We start from the raw sequence: 6000 nt of genomic DNA on the forward strand, positions 1-6000 counted from the left end.
ACTGAACTGCTTCGGTCGCCCAGTTTACTGTGCTATGGCATGCCTCTGTACTTTGCCCATGCTGTTCCCTGGGCCTGGAACACCCTTCCCAGCTTTTTTGCCAGGATCACTCTATTAACCTTTTCAAACATGACCCATGCACCTGCTGCCTCCAGGCAGCCTCGCAGCCCACCTGATCCTAGATGCCCTCCTCTCTGTGCTACCTTGGACGCCAGCTCACCAAGCCTTGTCATTCTCGGCGTGCATCTCCACCCTCCCTACCACCTGTGAGCTCAGCGCCTGGCCTAAGCACTCGAAAATGTTTGCTGGAAAAATCTTGAGCCTACTTCTCACACCCTACTTGCTCAGTGGCCAAGGAGGGGCGAGGGGGTGTGCCGAGTGCTCTGGAGACCCCAAAGGCCAGGGACCCCAAGCCAGCCTCCGGGCCTGCTCGCCCCCCTCTGATCCCCAGGCTCCCCTGGCCTGGGCTTTTATACATTGGGGCTCTGGGGAAATTTTCATTTGAATAAAAAGGATTCTGCTGCTAATTTTTTTTTATTGTTATTATTATTGGAAACACAGACCTAGGAATAAAGTCCAAATTGCTTAATAATAGGAGCAGTGGCTGAGCCTTTTCTGTGTGCCAGGCACTTGCGAATATCACCACGAACCCTCTCTGCCACCGGGCAAGGTCAGTGTCGTGAAGCCGCCAGGGAGATGAGGTGAACATCTTGCAAGCATCACAGGGCAAGTCCGACCTTCTCCCTCCAGGGACCCCACGCAGCTGACAAGTGTCTGGAAGCCTGGCTCTGGCCCTGTGGCTCTCTCCCTTGTCCAGTACCAAGAGCGTGATGCTTACACCCCTGGCTGCTCCGAGGCTCTGGCCCCCCTTTCCCCCGTCTGCAGGGCTGGGGCCTCACCGCTGCCCTTATCGCTGTCCTGCAGGGCTAGAGAGCCCCGTGTGCTTATCTTATCCTCCGCTGGTCCCCGGCTCCTCAGGAGCAAAGTCCACGGCTCAGTCACCCGTACTGGCCCGGCACCCGCCCTCACGTAGTAGGTGCTCCTGATGCCCTGTCCTCCAGCGGATGGCGGGGTGCTGAACTCCGACCCCCTTGGGCCCTGGGCCCTGCTGTCAGAACCCTGGTTTAGGGTGAAAGGGAACTGGCAGTAAGTCACCTTGAACCCCAGATTTCCTTCATGGTCTTCTACGGAGCACGATGTCCCTCCTCCGAGCAAGGCAGCCTCGGCTCTACCACCTCCCTCTGAACTTTCTGGGCAGAGGCCCTGGGGCTGGGCACATCCTCCCCGGCCCCCACCCCCTCTCGGCCTGGCACACCCGCTCCCCCTCCAGACCTGCCCAGGGGCCACTCCCTGCAGGGCTCCTGCCTCCGCTTACACTCCCACTCGCTGGCTCCCAGGGCACCTCGTGACCTGTGCTGAAGCCCCCATCACACATCACCCACACCTGGCTGCTTCCCCCAGCAGCCTGGGAAGCCCTGGGAACCGTGGCCAGTGGCTTGTTTCCTGTAGTCCCAGAGACACTGCACAGTGAAGTGGATGAAGACGCTGACCGTGGGGGCATTAAGTGTGATCAGCTTTTACCCGGGTGAAGCCCAGGCAGAGGTGGTGAGCACAGGTGGAAGGAATGACAGGGACAAAGGTGCAGAAGGGGGTACGACAGGAGGGGCACTGGCTCCTCTGAAAGCCCTCCTCCCCGAGGCCGCCACCAGGGGGCGCCCCAGGCCGCGTCCCTCCCAGGCTGGGCTGCAGCCGCCCCTGCAGGGCTTCCGGCCCCCCTGGGCCACCGCCTGCCTCTCACCCCACATCTCCCTGCGTTTTCCCAGCCCGGACCCCCGACTTCCCAGTTTCCAGGCCGCCGGAAGGGAGCTGCGCCCAGCCCTCGCAGCCCACATGTGGACTGGGGCCAGCGATCTGGACGCCGTGGCTGGCCCCTGGGGCACAGCACATGCCATGAACCAAGTGGGGTTCCTGGTGTGGCTTTAAAACATGAATGTATAATCTATATTCACTTAATCCTACCTGTGTGACCACCTCTCACGTCAAGAACGAGGGAAATGCCAGCCACGCAGAGCCCCCCAAACGTGACCCTCTCAGGTAGACTCTCCCCCCGGACATTCCCCACAATGGGAATCACCCTGCTTTTCCCCACGGCCGAGCACCCGGGAACGCAGCCCCCACAACCGGGCTCGTTTTCCTGGGTTTGTTGTGATCGCTTATTTGCAATAAGTGTTATCCGTGTCCAGCCTGTGGAGCCGTAGCCTGTGCATCCTCATTCTCTGCTCTTCCATGTTCCCTTGTAAATATAACATGATTTATTTATCCACTATAAATGGACTCCGGGTTTCTTTTTCTCCCGTTTGGGGTTTTTAGGAGCAATGCCACTATAATACAAAGTGTATGTTCCGGGACCCCGGGCTTCTCTAGGTGGCAGCTGGACAAATGTCCACAGCTCCCGAAGGAGGGACACCTTATGTTAACAGGGCTTTTTGTTCTGGCTTTTGACAATTATGAAGCTCTTCAAAAAGTCCCAAGAAATCTCACCTTCATTGAGATTCACCAAGAGTTAACATTTTGCCACATTTGCCCTCTTCCTTATATACATACCCCCCTCACAGCCCCGCCCCTACCATCTGAGAGTTAGTTACATAGGTCATGACCCTTCACCCTTAAAAATTTCAACATGTATCTTCTAAGAAAAATGACAGCTCTTACACAACCACAGTACGCCACATACTTAATTTAGGCACGGAAACATTGATGCAACACTATGATAAAATATACAGCCCACTTGCAAAGTCTGCCAGCTGTCCTCATAAACTGGGCACATGCTTTGCCTTTGGTTGTCAGATCTCTTCTGTCTCCTGAATCTGGAGCCGCTCCTCACCTTTCTTTGTCTTCCAAGATCTTGACATCTTTGAAGAGCAGACCAGTTGTTTTGTAGACTGTTTCTCATCTTTTTATTTCCTACATACCCCCCCCAATTAGGTAAAAAATGCCCATTATATAAAGTTTACACAATATAGAACAGTAAATAAAAGTTGCTCCATCTCCTAGGACCCAGGAAAATCCCTGTAGAGTGTTGCTGTGATAGCTCATGCATTAACGTGTGTAACCCAGTAAGAGAGGGGCTTTTATTAGCCCCATTTTATGGCCGGTCACAGAGACCTTGAGTGACTTGCTAAAGGTCACACTGAACCAACTGCTCTAGAATACACACACGTGGCCCTTAGACGATACAGCATTGCTGGAGTGCTGGTGGGGTGTGCGTGTGTGTGTGTGCATGCACACGTGTGCCAGGATTTCTCAACTTTCATCCTGTTGACACTTGGACTGGAGCGCATCCTTTGTTGAAGGGGACTGGCCTGTGCAAAAGGCTGGGTAGCAGCACCCCTGCTCCACACCTAGCAAGATGTAACAACCTCAAAAGAGCAACTAAATACAAAAAAATGAAATAATAGAATAACTGAGGAACAAACAACATACAAGACATACAGGAAACAAATGGCTAAATGGCAGAAGTAAATTCTTTATTCTCAGTTACTACTTTAAATGTCAATGGATTAAACTTCCCTGTTAAAAGGCAGCGGGATAAAAAAGCCTGACCTAGCTCTACGCTGCCCGGGAGAGACAAAGTTTAGGTACCGAGACACAAAGATGCTGAAAGGAAAAAGATGTGCCATGCAAACAGTCATCAAAAGAGAGCCAGATGCGACCGCTGTGTCCCCTCACCCTCCCGTGTCACCGGGGCTGCCATGCCCAGAAGTCTGCTTCTCGGGGATGAGGTCCCCAGTTTTGAGGCCACCTCAGTTTCCACGACTATCTGGGAGATTCATGGTGCATTCTCTTCTCCCACCCTTGGGACCTTACCCCACTGTGCACAACAGAGCTTGGCAGAGCTGCAAAGCTGGCACCAGAATTTGCCAAGAGGGATGTCAGAGGATTGTCCTGTCGATAGACGGTGCTGCAGACCATCTTGCCCGGTGCAAGGATATTGATGTGGACAATGGTGATGAGCCACAGAAACATTACTTCTTCCCATTGCCCATGATAGGAATCTGGACCTTGCCATCCTGTTGGGAATGCTGGACCCAGCAGAGAAGGACTCAAAGGGCATGCCCTGATGGCTCATGTGGCATTTATTTTTGGTCCTGGTAGGAAACTGAAGTTGTCTATCCTCTATCCAGCTACCACTGGAAGGAACTTTGATGAGACTCTGTTTATAATCTCTTTCCAGCTGATGGTAGAAAAGAGGGTTGCGACCCTGGATGATTGGAAGGATGGAGGCAGTGTAGTGTGATGGGCCTTCCAACCATCCCTGAAGAAGCCAAAAAACTTTTCCCTAAAGGAGTCTTCCCCAAAGAGTTCCCATCTGGCAAGAAATACGTCCGCTACACTCCCTAGCCTTAACATTTCTCTCGGAAATTGGTGCTGGAACTGCTGGTTTAGCACAGTGGGCAACAGTTTGCCACCTGCCATTCATATTTTCCTGTGGCAATCTCACGAAAACATCCTAGTGTGATCACAGCCGAGGACTTTGGGTTGCTGTGCTACTGGCTTATTAAATGCAAGTGGCAGTAAAAATTCCTTCTTTACTCTGTGCCTTCACCAGCTCTCTGTTCTGTTTCTGTGTCTCAGCACGCTGCTGGCTCTCTCTGAAATATATTCTCTATTTGGGGTTGGAATCTCATTTCAGGGTTTGTGATCAACAAGTCTAAGTATCACTGATGGTTGGAAAAGCCCATTTTGCTCCATCATAGAATGGCTCAGGTTTTTTTTTTACCTGTCCTAATCAAATCCTCTCTTCTGTTAGCCATTTTGGGGAGCAAAAGAAGTTGATGAGATTCAACTTTGTCTGTAAATGCCTGAGTATATAACCCAAGAACATAGAGCCAGATATTTTTCAACATTCAGTGTTTTAACTACAGCTAGGAGGGAAAACTTTTCAATTCTGTACTTTTCCAACTCAAGTGGGAAGAGTGGGAGGAGGGATTTTTAAAATATTTTGCTATAAAGAAAAGAAAATTTTGCAACAAATTTCTATCAAAAGGGGGAGCTACAGGGAAAAAAAAAAAAAAAAGGTGTACCAGAAAGTGGGAGCTCCTCCAACAAGTGCCATGTGTTTGTCACAAAGTATCTCTGTGTATCAGTCTGCTCTAAAATGTGATATACACAAAAGAGCACACCTTAGGAAGGAAGGAAGGATGATTTAAAATGTTTTATAGATCTGTTGTTGCAGTGGGTGACTGTTTTCTGAATTTTGGTTTTTTGGATTTAGCAAATAAAATCCTTTGCTGAAAAAAAAAGAGCTAGAGTGCTGTATTACTGTCAGTCAAGATAGACTTTAACTACAAAAAGATTTTAAGAAACAAATAAAGATATTATATATTGATAAAATGTTCAACCCAGCAAGAAGATATAGTTATTATAAATATATATGCACCTTAGAACAGAGCTGCCAAATATATAAAGCAAAAAATTGACAGAATTGAAGGAAAAATAGACGGTTCTACAATAATAGATGGAGACTTAAATACACCACTTTCAATCATTGATAGAGCATCTAAACAGAAGGTTGATAAGGAAATGGAGGACTTGAACACTGTAAGTCAGTTGCACCTGATGGATACACAGAACACTCCACCCAACATCTGCAGAACACATATTCATCTGAAGTGCACACAGAACATTTTTAAATCTTAATAAAATTAAAAAAAAATACTGAAATCTTACAAAGTGTCTCCTCAGGCCACAATGGAACAAAGCCAGAAATCAATAACAGAAGGAAAAACGGAAAATTTACAAATATGTGGAAATTGAACAACACACTTTTAAACAACCCGTGGGTCAAAGAAGAAATCACAAAGGAAATTATCAAGGAATTATCTTGAGATGAATGAAAATGAAGACACAGCGAACCAAAACATATGGGATGTGGTGGAGGCTGCACTCAGAGGGAAAGTCATAACTCTAAATGCCGGAGTGAAGAGTAAGATCTACCCC

The 6000-nt window shown here is 48.9% G+C and overlaps 1 pseudogene; it reads left to right on the forward strand.

The window, feature by feature from the left end:
- Positions 1-3752: 3752 nt before the first annotated feature.
- Positions 3753-4401, forward strand: LOC119538462 (annotated as a pseudogene).
- Positions 4402-6000: the final 1599 nt, after the last annotated feature.

The sequence above is a fragment of the Choloepus didactylus genome, chromosome 6 (genome assembly GCF_015220235.1).
Source record: "Choloepus didactylus isolate mChoDid1 chromosome 6, mChoDid1.pri, whole genome shotgun sequence".
Taxonomy (NCBI): Eukaryota; Metazoa; Chordata; class Mammalia; order Pilosa; family Megalonychidae; genus Choloepus; species Choloepus didactylus.